Source organism: Haemaphysalis longicornis, unplaced genomic scaffold, assembly GCF_048455015.1.
Source record: "Haemaphysalis longicornis isolate Haplotype H1 unplaced genomic scaffold, Haemaphysalis longicornis Haplotype H1 scaffold_9, whole genome shotgun sequence".
NCBI lineage: Eukaryota > Metazoa > Arthropoda > Arachnida > Ixodida > Ixodidae > Haemaphysalis > Haemaphysalis longicornis.
Window position 1 is genome coordinate 11362252 of NW_027526460.1, and position 20934 is coordinate 11383185.

Here is a 20934-nt window from a genome sequence, read left to right on the forward strand (position 1 = left end):
TTTCACCAAGAATCACCAACAGAGGCATAGATGATGACGTATAAAAGTACTACAGAAATTAAAATGCGGAAGTTCACTTGCAGGTAGGCTGGAAAAAATAAAAAAAAACGGAGAATTGCAACCGACCTGAAACTAGATAAGCACAATCCAAAACGTACAAAGAACAGACCCCCCAAGCTCCCGAAATAAAAAGAGAATAAACCGCGGCAGAGAGGACCGCATTATCTGAGCTCGTCTCTTCTCTTGACCTGAGTGATGGTTACAGTAGCGCAGTGAACGTAAGTCATTTAGCCAACGACGCTGGCGCACACAGCGCTACGAACGTCCAGGGACGCCGTGCTTGCACCAGCCCCCTCACGGTCCAAAAGCGAGATGGCGACAGCGAGTGACCAAATTCATTCGGAAGAGCGGAAGCTCCCCAGCTGAGGCACACGCGGGGTGGCAGGCTTTCCCATCCTGGCTTTTCTCTCCAGCGTTGCGGGCGTTCCAGGCTGCACTCTGACAAAGCCGAGCGCACCCAGATGCCTCTCGGAAAACGCCAGGTCTCGATTTATTCGATGCCTGTCCGGATGGGCCTGCACGTCATCCCCGAGACATCTCAGGTCTAAGCCCCCTGAGCGCGTATTGTTCCGTTTTGTTACTTCCTTGGCGTGCTTAGCTCCCCGCACAACGGAAGAGGAAAACAGGGGCCCATGCCGTACTTCCTCTGGTCTCCTCCCCAGGCCTGACCACTTTCCGACGCTTAGCGCTCAAGTTGGAATTGGAATCCTCTGGTTCAGAGATGGGGAGAGAGAGAGAGGGGGGAACCGAGGGCCTGCCAGCAAACAAAACAAACCTGTCCCGGGGTGCGGCGCCCTTCGCGGCCTGTCGCTTCTACTTCTGTGTGGTGGGTTTCCCCGCAAACCACTCTGCAGTCGACCAGCCCCTCTGTCTTCGCTCTGCTCGGTTCTCACCCAACCTTGGTGTAGCCTTCCCGCACGTCGGCTGGGAACGCGTCGGACTCCGAGGAGTACTACAGAGCCATCAGGTTGCCGGGACAGCCGCAATCCACGGCGCTTGAAGCGTGTCCCCTCACCCGGCCCTATCCTCCACGGTGTCTCGGTGAAACGATGCGGCCCGTATGGTGCTGCTGCTACTTGCAGTCCCATCTCCACCGCGACAACCTCCAGCTCCCCGATAGGAGGAATGGTAGCGAGGTTCAGCTCATCTGTTTGGTGCAGTGCATTGTCTATAGGGGTCGCTTAGTTGATGCGTGGAGGCTGGGACAGGCTGCTATTAAAAGAACATACCTTATGGTTGTAAGCCAGTTTGTGGGGCGTCTCTTTGACCAAAGAAATAAGAGAAACCAGCCTTGTACGAGGTGACAAAGGTAAGTCGATGTACAGGTGCCCCCCCCCAAAAAAAAAAAAAAAAAAAAAACGGAGCATGGCTTCGGGAAATTAGAACTATTTCTATTTTATGCGGCTGCCGGCATAAAACGAATATGTGTGGCCCGATTTTATTTTACAACGACTGTCTTGAAAATTAACTTAGAGGTTCCTGAGTAGGCCTCAAAATCTCCAACCCGTGCTGCGTTTACTTATTGGGGCACCTGTACTTGTGGTGGCCTAAATTAAACGTTAACGCTACACTGATTCTCGTCTTATTTTCTTAAGCGTGTCTCTCGAGCGTTAACCGCCATTTTTAGCCCTAAAATTAAGCGTGTTGTGAGTCTGTCCAGCTTTAGGTCAACACTAAAGCTCGTGTAAGCAAGCGTACGTGTTTGGGCGCGGGCTGGTTGGGGGTAAGGTTTAAGGTTAGTAATGCGAGCATAAATTTAATGCACAAGACTGAATAGTGGGGAACGCGCCCATCCGAACTGCGACCAAACATACAAATTCAGGTTAACGGTTGTTTTAGGTGTGCCCAAGTCGGGAAGATGATTAAAGCACGTGGAAAATCTTCCAGTAGGTGTGGGCCATCGTACACGGCCACTCCACGTGGAAGGGCAGAAATAACTGTCTTGCCTCTCTTACTGAGGAGTCACTGAATTCGCAAAGCCTTAATAGCACCGGGTAACGACTGCCGTACCGAGCCAAAGCAGCGTTCTGACTAATCCAGATGTTCTGACACATTTTTTCCCTCTGAGTTCTCCAACGCGTGCGCGTATGAAATTTACAGTTCGCCGCTAGAACACTTACCTGAAAACGTCATCGCTAACTTATATACTTCACAGCTTCGCACATGCCGTTCCTCCATCCCAACCTCGCCACCAATGCACACAAATATCCGGGGTACACGGAGACCTCTGGGGATGCCCGCCTTGCACCTTGCCGCAATCGTCCTGACCCCTCTGCGCCTCGTGAGAGGGACACGCCCTCCGGTAGCAGCTATCCTTGACCCATACCGGCGTCTTTTCTTCCCCTCGCTTTCTTTCCTTCGCCCGAACATCACCGCACCGGCTGTTGACGACTCGCCGCAAACTTAGGAAAGTTGAAAACGTTCGGGAATTTTATTCTCGCGCGACCGCCGGCCCTTTTGCGGCCCGGGCAAAGTGGCGTCGTAAAGGGCTGATGGGCGAGGCGCAAATCGCTTCCTGGCGAGAAAAGCCAATGGAGACGGGATTTACTTTTGTGTTTTGTCGCCTGGTCCCACGCCGATCGATGCGGCGTGTCGCGCTGGTGCTCGCGAGATCACAGGTTCGATTTCTGACACCACGGGCCGTCACTTCTGAGGGTGTAAACCGAAATATACTGGCGACAATAGAAGACGTCATTCGATGCTTTCCTCAGTGCGTACTCTGCGCCTTCTTTTAAACCAACCAGGGGCAATAACAGCCTTATTCTATGTCATTCCTCGTTGTCACAAGAAACATAATCCAACTACTTGGTTTGTGTGTCAGGCATCTACGGCGATTATTATAAATCCTTGAGCACTAAGCACAGCATACGCATGGGCACGTTGAGTGTCCCGGGGTTCTGGGGTGAAAAAGTTCGCGTTGGCATGCTATACGAATGAATTATTCAATGTATCGAAGAAAAACGCGCAATTTTTTGAAGGAATGCGTACTATGCTGCTATCTAATTGCCTCGGCTCTATCTGGGGGAAATGAAACATTGATTGAGTGATTGTGGGGTTTAAAGGGACACTGAAGTGATATGTAAACATTGCGGGATTACTAGCGCAAATTGTAGTCCGGAGTCCCCAGGCCATGTTTCGACCACTCTAGGCGCGTTTACGCGATTTTATTTAGTAGAAAAACTAATTCGAAAATGCTGTCCTCCTCTCTTTACGCTCGCCCATTTTCTGTGGCGTTTTCGTGTGACGTCAGGAGGGGATGAGCTGGCAATTGGCTGCGCTATTGCACGGCTCCCCGGCCTTCAGACAGAGTCAGTCGGCCCAGCGTTTCGTCCGCCGGCCGCCGGCGGGTCGTCGCAATCAAGGAGGTTAAAAAAAATTGCTTGGTCGCAATTCGTTCGCTTAGTTGAAACGAAGCCAGGACACGTTTGTGAATGGAAGAATGTGCCTTTCTTTACTTGGTTTGTTTGTACACTGTATCTAGCTCCAAGTCAAGGTCGCTTCACACAAGCGCTGCACAAGCGCACATGCGACGCTTCGCTGACTGGTACGCCAGTAGGAAAATATAAAGCCTCTTGAAGGCGGGAGAAGAGTCAGCGAAGTCAATATAGGTACTAAGGAAATAAAATCAACTGATATTTTTACCGTACAGCGTAAAACTAAGGCGCGGGAAGCACTTTTTTTGCGCTGGGCGAACAATGACAGCGGTCAGCAGCACGACTACGCATCTGCGAACGCTTTTCCGTCTACGAAATGCAATTGCTAGACGTGAGCTACTGTGGAAACTCGGGCGACGCTTACTGCACGATCGCAGTACAACAAATAGTCACCTAAGCTGCTTGAAATGCCAAAACTAAATAAAAGTGTAAACCGGTTGTTCAATATATATCCTATATTAGCAAGGCCTCCGCATCCCGCTCCGTGGCTCAGTGGTCTGGGGCGCTGGGTATGTCACCGCAAGTGGTTTGCAAGACCTGAGTTCGAATCTCCGTGGGTACGTGCTTTTTTTTTGTAAGTTAACTTTTTGTTTTCCGCCGATGTTTTCTATATTGAGTTCACCTTTTTTGGGGCCGCAACGTTCATGGCTACACGAACTAGTTCACAAAACGCGCGCAGGCTGGCACTGGCGCGCTAGCGAGTTCTCGTTGGCGTGCTGTTGCCATAAGCACCGACTGCTTGCAGGCAGTGGGCACAGGCCAGAATGAACAGACCCTTGGCCTGGTGCGAACACGCTTTTTACGATACAGGCATGAGGGAGGCAAGCTCCAAATATGGGGGAAAAGCGCATGACATTTGGGCGTCTGCGGGTACGCGGAGGGCGTTCATGCACTGCGTAGGTCTCGGCTAGTGAATGCTACGACTACAAGCCGTCCTGGGAGGCTTATCTTGTGCATTTTACAGCCGACAACATGGCAGAAGCGCGTTACGATGATTACTGAAATATTGAGAACGCCCATCCAACAACGTCATTGGTTATGTTTTACAGAACCGAAACCGAAACCGAAACTTGTTTGATTGCTAACCTTGGGCATCGTCCAATCACGGCGCCCCTCCTCCCAACGTCACAGCCTTAGTTGGTGCGGCCGCCGCAAACCGCGCATGGTAGTTTTTCTTCTTTCGCGCTTTGTAAAATAATTACCGATTTGTCAACCGGATAGACGATGAAAAGTGTGCTAATTTGAGCCAGTCTACGCAGTGCAAGCAAAAACGGGAGCTTGACAAATTCACTTCAGTGTCCCTTTAAGGCGCCAACGCAACGCAGGCGATGGGGCGCGAAGTAGTGAAGGGCTCCTCCGGATTAATTTTGACCACCCGGGGATCATTAACGTGCGCCGAAAGTTAGTACACACGGGCGTTTCTGCTTTTCGCCTCCATCAGAAAAACGGCCGCCGCGGCCGGGAATTGAACCCGCGTCCTCGTGCTCAGCATCAAAACGCCTTAGCCACTGAGCTGAGGAAAACTCCCACCTCCCCTCGCGGGAACCCCTGTGTAGATGCCACGCATAGGGGGTTCACGTCGCAGCGTTGGACAGCGGAGGAACGGCGCTGGAACGATGGAGCGGAGCGGCGCAGGCACCGCGTTTTATAGCGCGCATAACGGTGAGGGGACGCGCCGGCGCCAGTGCGTCTACCGCGGCTATGACGCAACACAATCTAACACAATCCACTTTAATCCAATCCAATCCAAGCCAAGCCAAGCCAAGGCAAGCCAAGCCAATACAATGCCCCTCACGAGAGAGGGTTCGCTATCGGAGAGGAGAGGGGGTGAGCGGCGGAGAGCGCAGCTGGCGCGGCGAGGAGAATGGGGGAGGGGTGGACGCCGACAACGCCGGATGGATGCAAGGATAAGGCGAGTAAATGAGATTCGTTCGCATCTAAAATAACAAAAAGGAATATTTTGGTTCTGATTTGCCTAACGAAGACATCAGACTGAAGGCATGGCTACCGCATTCTACTTGTGACCATGAGTCGCAAAGGCATGCATAATTTTTGTTTTTTCAGGTATATAATTTTTTTTGATACAGCACCTTAATTTCCAGAATATCGTGTATAGACTGCAGTGCCGCATTTATTTAACATTTTAAATGCAGGATGCCAATCGGGGCTTCCGTTGTAGAAGTTCCCCTGCTTTAAAAGTATTGAAGGTGACAGGATATAGAAGTCTCCTGCTCCATCGTGTATTTGTTTTCCACGAATATCAAGTTTTTGTTTTAGATTTTTTTTCCGCCTCCTTTATCCGTCACAAGCATCATTCTGGCGGTCCTATTACATCCCAGCTCGGGGCCCAAATGGGAGCCTCGGCTGCCGGCCACCCAGCATTTCTACAGGGAAACAAAAGCGTCACGCGAGAGAGCAGATTAGCCCCGGCTTGGCGATGCTTCTCCCCCTCCCATCCTCCGCTCCGCTCCCATTTATCCAGCTCTCAGCGCGCACAGAGCCGCCGCATTGAGCGCGTCCTGCGAGCAGCGGCGTCCCCCCAGGAGACGCCGGCGAAAGCAAGCCGCCCGGCAAAGCAAAGTGAGGCCAAGCCTGACCCAGCGTCCTCTTACCCCGCACTCCCCCGTTGCCTGATCGCGTTATGCCGGCCTCCGCTTTACTCCGTTCTTAACCCCTCTTTTTCTTCTCCCGCTACCCACTTTCCGCGTCTGGTTATTTTGTTATCCCGTTTTCTTTGCTCCGCCACCATTCTTTGTTCCCGTAGGTTTTGCCCTCCACCCAAAGCGTGCACATCTGCGCGGACAAACGCACCAAGGAGGAGGAAAAGAGCACGGGGTAAGAGATCGATGCCCTGCACGGCGGCATGTGCAGCATTCCTTGGAGCCAGAAACGTGGCGATGACTAACGCGCCGAATCGTGAGCGTTGATTCGACCTCGGGATCGGAACCCCCCTCCACCCCTCTTCGCCGGTTATATAGCACGTTTCGACGCGGGATTACTACGGGCCGAGGAGCCGGGCCTTGCTTTTGTTCGGCAATCATGTTGTTGTTGTTGTTGTTGTTGTTGTTGTCCTTCGAATGGTGGGTTGTTTGTTTGTTGTCGCATGGGAGCGACAGCATAGTCAGTTGGTGCTTTTTTCTTCTTCTGAGCCAAAAGTGATTATTAACCACGGCAAGCTGCTTCAGTTACTGCTGGATGCAGGCGTCGGGGGGGGGGGGGGGGTACACTGAAGATGACCGCGTCTACGCTCACTCCACTGCTCAAAGATCCCGTCTCCAAACTTTGGTGTTTCAGTGCTATTGCCCCTTCATCATGTTCGATGTACAAAGCTGATACAGACACTTGTAATGGCTACACCTGTGGAGTGAAGCATACCAACAGTGGCTGCGATATTTACCTTTTTCTTTATGAGCAACTGTTTCTCATTTGGAAGAGCAATACACGTTCTTTGGTCTGCCTCCGGTGTCCGTCAGCATCTTTCCACATCTTAAAAGCCGCCAGTTTCCTCGCTATACCGGAGCCTGCTGGATGCTGTGTGTGATAAGCATGTTTACATGATATGCGGCCATTTTCAAGGCACGGATCGCAGGGGTGCATCCACCACAAAAATAGGGAATTGCACAGCGAATGATGGCCTCTATGTCATTGGTCTGCGAGATCACAGGTTATAAAAGAACATAAACTAGCCCTTTTTAGAGTGTAAGCACTCTAGCGTTCCTTCCCCCCGAAACAAGTCTGTCTGTAACACGTAGCACAATGCTATCCAGGGGTATACATGGGGTTACATAACGCATTTAACAAACCCCAGAGACTTCACATTTTTCTGTAAGACTGCTTATTCTGCAGCTGAAAAAAAAATGTATTTTCATCAATTCATTTGTTTAAAATATTAAAGCCAACTTTTCTGGGGCTTTAATATAATATAAAAAACAAGAAATATAAATTTCACAAACATGATCTGAAAAAATGAAAAATATGCATCGTATACATCTCCCCAAAAAAACCGAAGACTAAACAAAAAGTACAAAAACCTGAGAAATGCCTATAAAATTGCGAAATCGAGCGATCCGTGTTACGCCCTATATTTAAAAAATAATGCAGATATGGCAGATGTGACACCTGCGATCATTATAATAACATAAAGGGGTTAATTCGCCGGAGATAATTTTGAAAGGCCAAAAATGAAGGAATTTTCATTAGGATGATCGGGCAAAGCAATATGCATCTTGTACATCTCATCAAAAAACCGACCACTAAACAAAACAAGTCCCAAAAGAACGTCAAAAATACGTATAAAAATAATGTAAACGGCGCAACTCTGCAGTAGGCTTTGCAGCTTCGAAAAAAAAAAAAAACATGAGAACCATACAGCCACTCCATCGCTATAATGGTACAGCATTGGCAAAAAGGAATATTTACAGCATTGGCAAAAAGAAACAAAAAGAGAACTTAAAAAGAGTAAAGTATCCCGGGCCATCTCTACTAACGTGAAATCTAAAGGAGGGGCGAAGCATGTAGTGCCTAAGTGTATTTAAAGATTGTAAGTCTTTCTCTTGCCACAAGGCGCGCGCTGATTGGGCGCCAGAAAAGCGCCAGTGGGAGGAGCAATCTCGTGCTTGCTGAGGCGGTGGCGCCCTCCCTTGCGTTTAACCGGATTTAATCAATTAAATGAGAGACAGACTGGCGTTAGTTGTCTTCCTGTCACACGCCGCAGCACGCTAAGAAGTATGCTAAGAAGTAGCGCGAGGCGTTGAAAACGAGTGTCCCGGAGTGTTCTTGTAGTAAGCGGTTTTTCCCACGGAGATCAAACGTGCTAGCGCGAGGCATTGGAAAATGAGTCTCCCGGAGTTTTGGCACCGTGGCTACATGAGACGACAGGAGACACCGACAGCCCGAGCCCCTAAGGTGCTTCGCCCATAAAATAATGCAACTTCTTCCGCTCCTCATAGCCATATTTGGCTGTAAAGAACTGACACTCAAGACAAGCGGCACAGAATGGTACGCCTTAGTATGTAGACAATAGACTGAATTTCTTCAGATTTTAATAAACTTTTTTCAATCTGATTGATTGATTGATTGATTGATTGATTGATTGATTGATTGATTGATTGATTGATTGATTGATTGATTGATTGATTGATTGATTGATTGATTGATTGATTGATTGATTGATTGATTGATTGATTGATTCCCGTAAGTGAATGACGGCTTACCTCTCTCAGGTTTTTCAGCTGGGGTTCTTCAGTCGGCGACACGGCACGAGCGCTGTAAATAAAAAAAAAAATGGGTAAGCTTCCAAGTTAACAAAACACATTGTAAAGAAATTTTTTTCAGGGAACCTTCAATTCGTAGCATTCTCATTAGTCTAGAAATTTAGAGAAGCTCGACTTTTCCCCTGCGCTTTTCATGCTACAGTGGTTTATCTGGTGTTAATACTCGATAGCGCCATCAAAGAAGATGTTCAGATAGCAAAGCGTAGAAGCGACTAGAACATTATGGGAGAGGCGTTCGTCGTGAAGCGCGCACAAATAGACTAATTATTGCTGTTACCATTATTAAAGCACTTCCAGAAATTTTGGCTTGTCCTGAGAGGCAGCCTTTAACTCAAACAAGCGAAACGCGTACCCAAAAAATCTAACCATTCTTTTCATAACAAGTGCATTATATGAAAACCAAAACTACAGTCTTTCATCTGCTTATGGGCATTGCAAGTAGACGTTAGAAGAATGGAGGGCGTAGTACGGACGTCACTAATTACGCCAGCGCATCGTTGCAACGCCAACGTCATATCAAAGCCGTATAGCACAAAATTGATGATCATATTAGCTAAACTTCCCGCAAGCGACTGAGAAAACCGATGAGCAGTGGGCGAGCTCGAGAACAGGTGGGCGGATGAGCGTGTGGGCGGAGGTTCCTACGACAGAGGAGGCTACCGAGCCGACTCAGAATAGAAAGTCAGGTGAGGATAAATCACACGGACGAGAAAGCGAGTGCTAGCTCGAGACCGACATGGATAGGCGTGCACGTAATTTGGAGGATGGATTCCGCTAAAAGATATTTCATGTTTGAAGAGCTTGCAAATTTTGGAGAAGGCCTTGCCCTAATATTTCGCGCTCATTTTGGAAAAGATAAAGTCGGTAGTCCAATCAATCTCGCAAGAGGTTGTAGGGGTCAACTGGGTAATCTTTTTTTATTCTGACATATTTACTTGTGTATTGTTTGTTGCCTATTAATAAACTGCACACGTTCTAAGTAAGCACTCAGTGGCAGAAATCATTGGATCTCGTAATGATCCTCTTTTTTCCTGTTTGAACAAATGATATTTTTTTCTGATGCAAGAAAGAAACTAATAACTTGCTAGAGGCGTTAAACGCGTAGGCGAGGAAGTACTTTATGTGGGAGGCCGCTGCGAATCGTTTCTATTTATAGCGTGCTACGTTTCCATTTTCTCTCACAAGTTTGAGATAGCCTCACTAGCTCGGAAAATATTTTCCTTTTCATAGAAAGCACGGGAAAAAAAGCACTAGTCTCGCTGAGGCTTGAGAAACCTTTTAATAACTGCCACTCCGGTTACGGCACTTTTTGCATTCTAGGCAATCTGGCTAGCGGCATGCGGCACTACACACGGTTGTTTTCTTTTTGTGTGCATTTGCGTGTGTGTGTGTGTGCGTGCGTGCGTGTGTTTGCGTGTGCGTGTGCATGTGTGTGCGTGTGCGTGTGTCCGTTTGGGAGTGCGTGCGTGCGTGTGTGTGTATGTGTGCGTGCGTATGTGCGTGTGCGTATGTGTGCAATCAAATGCTGGAGACCAATTGTTATTTGATTCGTCCAAGCGTTAGTACAGTAAAGCCCGCTTATATCGAACAGCACGAGGATTGTAAAATAGTTCGATATAGCAAAAACTCGATATAAAAAGTGACGAAAAAAAACTTATATGAGAGCAACCCTGCCGACGCAGTCACGACCTAACGCTGAGCTCTTACCACCCTGCAGTTTACTATTGGTACGACACTTTCTCGGAAAGAAAACATTAATTTATTGGGGCGGAAGAACTGCGTGAGTGTTGCCTGCTTCTTGGAGCACTACGCGTTGCTGGTGGCTGTTTGCTCCACGATATCTAAACAGTCGACAAGCACAAGACCGCTGCCCTCAATGGCACTGCAGTATCGCCGTAGCAGGCCCATGGCAGCGACGGCTTCGCTCGTGCTCGGAAGCGGTATGGAGTCCTCGGCGTCTTTGACAGAGCGGAGACAAGCATGGACACAAGCGAATAACGGCGAACCCAGCGAACCGAGCAAGTGCGCGCAGCGAGTGGCGCGGACTTGAAGTTCAGTGACACCGCACCCCGCAGCGCCCAATGTGGCGCTTTCGGCTCCAACGACATGCATGCGTGGAGCTGGTCTACTCTGCCACGGACGGTTTGGACGTATTAACTCTATGGTTGGACGCACCCGACCTCGCGCGGTAGTCGCAAGCAACACCCACGCCACCGCTGCGCGCCGAAGTATTGCGGGGAAGCCTGCCACATGCCTAAGGAGAGCGCGAAATCCCGCGCGGGAGAGTTCGATATATCCATTGTGAGCAAAATCGCGTTCGATATAAATGCATGTAATTTTTACCAGAATTATACAATGGTTCGATATAGGCAATAATTAGATATGTCCGTGTTCGATGTAAGCGGGCTTTAGTGTATTCTCTACTTATAATGGCGACACCGCGCTGCATGTCTACGAAGGCTATCGTCCTAACCGGCTGGCCTGAAACTGCTACCACGGAGACGCATTCTTATAATTAATACCTAGTTAATAATTAATATCATAATTAATACGTAATTAATACGGCATAATCATAATTAATACGATATTGCAGGAACAGTTATCAACCCAAGGCGTGATGCCATTGTCTTGTAGTGGACCACCGCCAAAAGTGGTGGTGATGACCAAGATAATTATGCCATGTTCATCTCTTCACACCAAGAAAGATTTATAAAAAATGCGGGACTCGTTTGAGTCTGACAGACAAAAAAAAATTACACAATCTTCCCGTGGGGAACCATGATGAGGATGCGAAGCATCGTGGCAATTCCGTGTGGTTCCATTGTGTTGCCGTTATGTTGAGTGATCTGTTTTTTACTGGCGCCAGAGGGAATTCCGCGTCCGGGTCCACACCGGTGGCAAAGGCACGCAAGTGCTGTTGTGTTACGGTGAGTAGGCGGTGGTTCTCGAGGCGCCGAAACTCGTCCATCATGTTCTTGTCGATGTTGTCTCTGTGGTAGAATCGGTAGTCTCCGTCAGCTTTGGTGAGGTAAAGGTTGTTGACATTGGTGCACCGGCTGAGAGCAATGTACACGCCCTCCTCTTCGCAGCTTTGTCTTCTCGTTCTTCTTCTTCTTCGGCGGTTCCTTTACGGGAAGATGACGACGGTGGTTGAACGCGAACCTATCTCGTGATGGATTCTTTGTTGGCCAATCCCTAGGGGCATCCTGCCACAATCAGCATCAGAGGCGCTGCGGACGGGGCTGGTTGAGCTGCAAGGCGCGTGGCGCTTCCCGCCACAGCTTTCCCACGGGAAATTCAGCATCCCCCTCTAAAGTTTTCAGTTCGTCGTTTCCGTTGACGTTCAGCTTCGCGTGCCTTCGTTGTATCAGTAGCTTCTTGACGTAGTTTGAATGAGTCAAGGACATCAGGCGCGTTCGTAGCACTTGCTCCTGTCCCGGATTTGTAGCGTAGTGGGAAGAGCACCGCGTACCTCCCGTTGCGGCCAGAGAGTTGTGGGATCGAAACCGGGCTCCGCTAACTATTTCTTTTTTTATAGTGTAGTATCGTGGAGCTGTGGGTGTAAGGAGGAGAGTTGCGCATGCGCAGTGAGCGTGTGCACGGCGCCGCCATCAACGACGGAGGACCAGGCGAGCCTAAGAAATGCTCCGCATTTAAAAACCCTGCCACGCTCATAACCTGGCACTAAAATCTCACGGAATACATGAGGACGGCCGATACCGCAGATGATGCGGATGTGGAGGTGGTTGGGGATTCCGTCATGCAATTGCGATACAGAGAGGAGCAAGAGTGAAGTAGGCACTCTTCGCATCATCTGTAATCTGCCGCTCTTCTCACGTCAACTGACTGGCTTTTAGGGAGTTTTGTAATGCGTGTCGTTTAAAAGAAGGTCAAAGAGCTAAAACGACATCGTGCTGGCGTTATGGGACTGCGAAACACAAAAATTGCCCAAGCACACGGGTTCGATTCCCGGCCGCGGCGGCAGCTTTTCTGATGAAGGCTAAAAGCGAAAACACCTGTGTGTACGAAATTTCGGCGCACGATAAAGATCACCAGGTGGTCAAAATTAATCTGGAGCCCTCCACTACGCTGCGCCTCATCGCCTGCGTTGCGTCGGCGCGTTAAGCCCTAATCGAAATACAATGTGGGAGCGAGATTGAGCGTAAGGCGAGCTAAGGAGGCGGAGGTGGAATAGTGGCAACCCTGTTTTTTTATCCCATTCTTCCCATGGTGATATCTCAGAAGTTTACAGACTGTTACCATGGAGGGAAGAGTAGCGAAAGGAGAAATTAAAAGAAGGGGCGCTGTGGAGAGGGTATCTAATTGTAGATATTAGGAACAGACAGCACGAACAGGGCACTGGTCAAGGGGAAGCGGCTAGACACCGATAGGAGTTACATTGCATAAAAACAGCATTCCTTACCTGGAATGCTCAACATAGACAGGAAATTCTGTAGGCCAGCAATACTATAACCTCCTGTAACTATGATAGACGACACTAACATGCCATGACGCGCCACGCCAACTCTTATCTCACTGTATCGAAATGATGTTCCCTGCATCGAATACTCATGAAGGGGACGACCCGGCAGTTCACTACAATTGGAAGCATGGCAATAAAAACAAACAACAATAGGTTCTGCGGCTCTGGACTCCCGAAACGAACGGCCAGCTTAGCCTCAATGGTGGTGATCGAAATTGGCCCCTTCCTTTGTCTCTCTTGCAAGAAGCGAGTTCTCTTCATCTTCGCTGAGTGCACCTTGGAAAGGCAAAAAGGGACGAGAAAAGAAGGGAAAGAGAGAGAGAGAGAGAGAGAGAGAGAGAGAGAGAGAGACAGAGAGAACGAAGAGGAGCCGAAAGAAGAATTGAAAAGGGCGCCGCCAACGAGAAGAAGTCGGCGGCGATAAATGGGCGGACGTGGCGACGACCTAATTTGTCGGAATTCCGGCCCGCATTGGAAACGCGCGCCCGGCTCTTAACGAGCCTTCTGGGTGTCATGGTTGGCCGATCCCTCGGCTTTCGGGCTAATTAAACGCTACGCAAGGCCCGCCACGGCACGGAAAGAGAAGAGGAAGGAGGCCGAAGAGAAGAACCCCACCGACGGGCCGCATCCCCGCGGAGGCGTCGAGGCGAGCCGCCGAAGGGGGAGCGAGCTACCAGCGAAAGAGGTGCGCGGCACGGCATTTCGGGCTTCCTGGGCGCTTTGCTCGACGAGCGGTGGCGTTATTATTGCGCTACTGTTCCAGCGACCGGGAGAAAAACTGGAACGGTGCCATTATACCCTCCGGTTCTTGCCTTTCGCTTTTCTAGGGCCTAGTTTCATTTCTCTTCGTTTTTCTCGCGACGGGATGGCCAAGGCGTGCTTCGGGCGTGCCTTGACATAATGCGGCTCGTAATCGCTAAGCGTTCGCGGGGAAAATTGTTTTGGCGCCGCGAATTTCGGAGTAGAATTGCGTTAAAGTTGCGGCCCCATTTACCTTCGTGATTTTTTTGCTTTGGTTTCGTAAAAGCTAGTGCTTCGATTCTTGGAAGTTTTGAGCAAGAAGAGAGTAACGTCGGACAGCTTGGTCCATTACACTGAGCGATAATTTAGACGCGGAAACAAGAGAGCATACGGACAGGGGCTAGTGCTTACTCGGTGCTTTTAACACGAAAGTGTTTTATTCCCGGATACACGAAGATTTCGCTGACGTCATATCCGTCAGGGAAGTGATGCCTGTACAACGAAGCACGCGGCCTGTAAAGGGTGCACCCCTGCACAGAGGCTCTTCTTGCAGAGAAGCAACCTTTACTACTAAAGAGTACGTTATACTTGGGGTGTTCGTTTTCGGATTTTATATTTCAACGCGAAGGTGTTTTACGCCGCGTTTCCCCAGATTTCACTGACGTCATATACGTCACGGAAATCACGCCAATACATTTTTGCCGAAGCGACCCGATAGCAGGGCGACGCTCGCCAAGCACACCCACAAGACAGCCGCCGACCCGCAAATCATGCTCAGCTGCATATTTCGCTGCACATTTCACTTTTGTGTTTTACTGATTCCTATGACAGTGGAACCAACCACAGTTTTTGTGTTACAACGTCTATGGGAATGTCTGCCATCGGGGTGCAAGACACTGTAATGGATAGAATAATCTGTACGAATATAAAAAGCTTCGTAATAGCTTGAATACCTAATCTAATCTGATATTATAATGACATTCTCAACAAACACATGAGCTGCTTACGGGTTCTGATAGACATCGCTGCCTTTTTTATATATAAGTGGTCACAGGGAATCAGCTGTTCATGTGTTTTGAGCTTTGTTTAGCAGCTTGCTACACAAACACATGTTGGCAAACACGTGTACATTCTTCTCTCTCTCTCCCTCTCTCTCTCTCTCTGTCTTTCTCTCTCTCTCTCGCTCACTCTTGTGAGTCGCATCTTGAAGACTATAGGAGAATGAGGAAAAATATGAAATCTCTCCCTAAAGGCAAAAAGGCCGAATGAGATAACGTGTTTTATTTTCCTTTCGCGCAGGGATAAACAATGTAATGGAGTGCGGAATATCGCTAGCACTGGTTTGTCTGCTACCGAGGAGGGGTTGGAAACTTCTCCCCACAACATCTGCTATTTGTATGCGTACATACGAATGACTTAGTCATGAGATCGTAAAAAATAAAAACTTTGCTCTTGTGCCCACGTATCGACTATATTTTTCGCATGCTTTCGGCACATCTGGAATGCATGTAGAGCCGTAGCGTTGCTCACACTTTGGCAGCATAGAAACGGTTCGGAAAAGCGTACTGTTTAAAAGAAGTAAACAAAGTGAAAAAAAAAGGCTAAGGTGCTCTATTGGCTTTTTCATTCATAAACTCTCTGTTTCCTAAACTTACCCGCAGCGGAGAGCACGGCTCCCGAGTACACAAGGCTTCCGAGAAAACCAATAAGGCACGAACGACGGCTATGGTATATTACCCTTCCCAAGTGAGCTGACGCGGCTCCTTTCTTCCGGGCGGGAGAAACAAACGCAGAAAAAAGCGCCAACAAAGCGAGGGAACGACAGAGACGAAGCGCATGGCCCATCTTCTCTCCGGGAGCTCAGTCTGGGACTGTTGTTTATTCGCGGAACGCTGGTCACAGCACAGCCTCGGGCGTTGTAAACAGAACGATGCGGAAGCGATCCGCGTTCGCGGCCCGCAGCGGCAGCCTCGCGAAGGGAGAAAAACGCGGGCGAACATAAAACGACGCGGAAGGCGAGCAGCAGCCGCATCGAGTTCACCTTGCCTCTCTTCTCGCTGCATTCTGCTTCCACCTCAAGGCCCGCGCTCAACCTTGACTCGGAGCATCGAAACTGACGTACATGCCGAGGAGGCAGCTAGTGCTGGAAGCTGAACGCGAGAAGCCCGGAAGACGTAGTGGCAGGCTGCAGTGTGTATTGCCGCTGTTGCTTGACACTGTTGTGGATGTGGTGGCTGTTCTAGCTGCTCTTGTTTTGTTTCGTTCTTATTTTGTTACTTCTTTGTTGTTGTTGATTGATTGATTGATTTAGCGGCTTAACGCCCCAAAGTTGCACATGGGCTATGAGTCACGTACTAGTGGAGGACGCCGCATCAACTTTGACCTCCAGAAGATTTTTACCGTGCGCCCAAATCTAGACGCACGGGCGTTTTCTCTTTTCTCCTCCATCTGCAACGCAGCCACCACGTGCATCTAAACACCAGCCATCGAACCCGCGTCTGTGGACTCAGCAGCACAACTTTCTTTCCTGCTTTGTTTTTTCTTTGGACTGTCACCATTGTGATGGACACCCTTATTACTTTTTGGCTCGCTGTCGTTTTCACTTTACAGCCGGTTTTCCAGATGTTCACGTACGAAAAACGCATACACAAACCAACCAGGCAGGAAAATGTGAAGTATGTTATTAAATATTCTGGCGTGAAACACCAATAAATAAAATAACACTCGGGTAAGAAGCGAGAAGCGCTATATGACATTGCAGATTCTTAGAAGAGCATCATTACTTCAGTTACGATAGAGAACCTGTACTTAATGGGCTCGTAGTAATTTAGGCCATGTAGAAGTTTGACATGGGACTATGTGAATATAAACCGTAATTTTTAACTGGAGTATAATTTCAACGATAGTTATGAGCACTAGAAGTGGAAAGCGTAGTCTAAAAACGACGAGCAGCCATAGCATTAAACGCTCCGGGCACTGATGGTTGTTCGCACGCGCGATCATGGCGCGTAACAGTCAGAAGGGACCGACAGTGACGCAATTTATGCTGTTTTAAACACGATAGTCCTTCTTGGGTTACTTAAACGCAGAAATTTCGGCATGTCTGTCTGTCTGTCTGTCTGTCCGTGTGTGACGCGATTCAGCCACGCGGCCAAACTGAAAGAGAATCTGCGCAATAGTCTTATATACCCACAGCCAAATCTAAACGTCTAAGTCCGGTGTCAGTGTTCATGCTTGTCAACATTGTTGAACAAGAACAAGACATCGCGCAAATATAAGGCATAAAATCAATACATAAGTGACATTTGCAGTGTTCCTTTATTTAAATTTATGTATGCTTGGTTTTTGCGATAGCAAATGAAATACTGCATCAACTGCAGAAAACCGTCACTTGCTGTTGCCCGCGCTAATATAGCTCCTAGCGGCATTTAAGAAATCAAATGGCAACAGCAATGAAAAGTTCCACTAGATAGGTTCCACGTTCCACTTGAAACGCTCGTGGCAAGGTGGTTCTATAAACGTTGTAGTAGGGTGCCTCGATTCATGCGCGTCTCCGCCGTACGGCAGCGCTGGCATCGAGACACCCGACTTGGAGCAGTGGAACGCGGTAAATTTATATTGACTTGAGCAAACCTCTAGCGTGTCATTTTGGAAGGAACGAGAAGAGAGAGGGACAGCATGAGAGGTGAGTGGGAAAGAGAAGGGATGCATTCATTTGCCAGGGGCGCCGGTCAACTATCGTCTTTCGTCGACATTTCCAACGGAAGGAGCAGATACGCGGGCATTTTTTTATGTCGATTCTCGGATGGATCACTGCTGCCATTTATAGCGTAAATATGGCCGACAAACTATTAATCGTAATGTTTATGTCCTAGGGACATCACTGATTGTTGATGTCCGGCCTAATTACTTGTGCCTAATACCTTGGGCCTAATAACTTGGTCCCTCCAGTAGGCTGGGCTTTTGGGGGCTTTATAAAGCGTCTCGGCTGATTCTCCTTTTTAGCCACGTGCTCGCGTTTTTCTCCTCGCCGTATTTCGCACCTTCCCCTCACTCCGCAACATGAGACGGCATTCGTCCATGCCATGAAATGATGCTGACGCTCGAGCCGCCTGGACGGATTACGCTATTCAGGCTTGCCCGTAAAGGCGACGACTGAGAGCGTTCGAAGCCTTGTAATTTTATTTATGAGTTGCGCCTTAGTTTGTAGCTGCCGTACAATTTATACCACGTGGTATCCTTCTTATACACGCGCCAAGGTGTTGTACGTACTGCTTTATTTTTTTTTTTTTTTTTGCTTTTCAACCTCATTACAGAGACCTGAAAAGGTGTGCACAACTTTCTCGTCTCGTACCACCAAAAGATGTATTTAGTTATTTATACACTATATCCATTAGTGTCACTGCAATATATACTTGCATCGTCTGGACGCAGTGGCGTAACTATATCTCCTAGTTGAGGGCACCCATTGTTCACCCGCTATTATAGCGTACACCAATACTGCCGCTGTAAGGGTCGTACGTAGGCGTCCTTTTCCGTAAGTAATCGCCAAGTACGGCGCGCCCTTAGGAGCGCAGTCTGTGGACCATTAATCTAAGACGTGGTAGACGCCAAAGCCTATACAATTTTTAACGATAATAAATGATAGGGGCGTGCGAGAGACCATTTGCCCACTTTATTGACGTTTCACCGATTGTAGCAGCGCTTGTGCATTATAGAACACGTTGAACCAAACTTACGTGCAAGCGTGATGCAACTATAACATCTGCCCTTCCAGTGGCCCCTGCAGGCAAGAGATTATCGTAGGAAAGAAATCATGCCGTGACGCTCGTCCCAGCGGCTACACCTGACGCAAACTGGGGAAATCGAGAGCCATTGCAAGACCATGTCATATAGATGGCTCGCGCAGGTCTTTGCGTAGGCGCAGCGCTTCGCTGGAACGTCCACTGAACTCACGACAGCTTGCGTAAGTCACTCGAACCACGAACCATTGGGCGGACCTACACAGGTTTTGTCGCAACGCATTTTTTAGCCATATAAATTTATATATGTATATATATATAGTTTCCACCCCATATTGACGGTAACCATGATGTATGCCATATGTTGGGTTAGCCAATACAAGCAAGCACCGAAATGTCATTAGCGATTAAAAATAACAAAACTTAATCGGCGTAAAGTAGACAAGGCATTAGGATCCCCTTCTACGGCCGAACTCACCAGTCTGGAGTCACGACTCACGAATATAGGAAAACCCGATATTCCCGAATACGTTGTACTGTCAAACATCTTGAGAGGTCACTCGAAGACTTCCTGTTGCGGGCAGTTCTTTGTCTTGCACCTGTTGCTTTAAATACACGGCTACCTTTGGCGGACGACCTTCCGGGCTCCAAAAGGAGCGTCCTGGGGCAGGCGGCCGTTCAATACTCGGTCTTTTCCGGCTGCCACCCGGTCAATATCGCAGACAGCGGCGTAAGCGGGAGACTGCTTGGCGGCTACGCGCATACGCGCCTACAGCTGTAGGCATGAGCGCCCGGTGCGAGCTTTCGCTGTTTCTCATTGGACCAATCAATGCCATCTTCAGGCTACGTTGCTTCGTTACACTGCGGCGTTCTTACGCGCAAACCTCTTAGAAGCTTTGGAGGGTGCTGGGTTTTAAAGTGCAGAGATGACCTCTGGAGACACTGCTAGCGTTAGGAGTAGCCCGTTGCATTTGTTGCCACAGAGCAAGAACAACTATCTCGACGGAACGCGGTCATGCCACAGAGAATTCTGAGGCGACTATAGAAGAGAAGGAAGACGAGGAGCTTAAAACGCCATGGCGCAAATGACTAAGAGTAATATAAATACAGGTAATCATTCTTAATTGGGGTTTTGGACTCATTTCTTCAATATAGCCCCACGCATACCACATCGCAAATGAAAGATGCTTTCTACCTATTTATTTTACTTTAGTCAGTGAGATAGGTAGGTTTAACTGCGGCGAGATATTAAAAAAAACGATCTCATTACAAACATCCCATAACAAATTAATAACTTATCGCTGTTTCAACGTCCATGCGCTTACATCTCGCACTAAAATATTATTGGCTTCAACTGAATGAAAATCGACTTGTAAGTTGTATACACTTTCGGCCGGCGTTTCGATTCTCAGTCATTTTATACATGTGAGTTTTTACATATTTGGGCTGAACGAGCACTTGAAAAGACGACGAATTATTCAAAACGCTGAGGTAATTATTAAGGTGATTGCCAAAAGGCTAGCCTCTGCGTGCGATCCTGAATACACCGAAGGAAACTAATGCCAATTGTTGTGCCCTCTTAACACGCTTAGGAGCGGGATAAAAAGCCGCAGTCATTGCAAACACAGCTATACTTCGTTCCCTGGTTAGTCTAAGTTTGTTTAGTCTCGTTTGTTTTGTCTAAGTTTGTTTAGTCCCGTTTGTTTTGTCTAAGTATACCCAGCGCAATTCAGCACGAACGTGATAAAACCCCGCGGAATGCTTCCAGAATGGTGAAGTCATATTGCTGAGATGGATGCGAGGGCCTTCAATACTGGAACGTACAAGACATTTGTTTAGCCAAATACTCTCAGCAGTCGACACTAACAATACAGATTTACCGAATAACTAACCAGGTGGCACCACTTGTCCGGAGACGTGCATCGATTGCGCTGGCACACGATGTTTAACTGTGACGTCACGATAGCTCGGCGGCACGTGGAATTTCGTCGTACATTGATCTTACTGTTAGAACTAATACCGCTGACAGTATAACCAGCCTCGTATAAACAGCTCATCTACAGGTGTTACGATACCAAGCACCACTGTTAGTTGTAACCTTGCTTGCCTCTCGGTATTTTGCCTAAAACATCGGATGTCTTTGATGTTCTTAGCCACACCGAAAGCGTCATGTAGTCCCTTATTAATTATCCATGCATTAC

General features: G+C 48.4%; 2 protein-coding genes across 2 annotated transcripts in view; one reads left to right on the forward strand and one right to left on the reverse strand.

The window, feature by feature from the left end:
* The window catches only part of LOC144152871 (uncharacterized), a 204549-nt gene that overhangs the window by 136410 nt on the left and 47205 nt on the right, over positions 1-20934 (forward strand). The gene's annotated exons all lie outside the window — the stretch shown is intronic.
* LOC144152337 (plexin-B-like) overlaps positions 1-20934 on the reverse strand; it is a 108189-nt gene that overhangs the window by 55251 nt on the left and 32004 nt on the right. The window contains exon 2 of the mRNA XM_077683602.1: positions 8708-8759. The gene's annotated coding sequence lies outside the window, so the exon portion shown is untranslated. The remainder of the gene's footprint in view (positions 1-8707; positions 8760-20934) is intronic.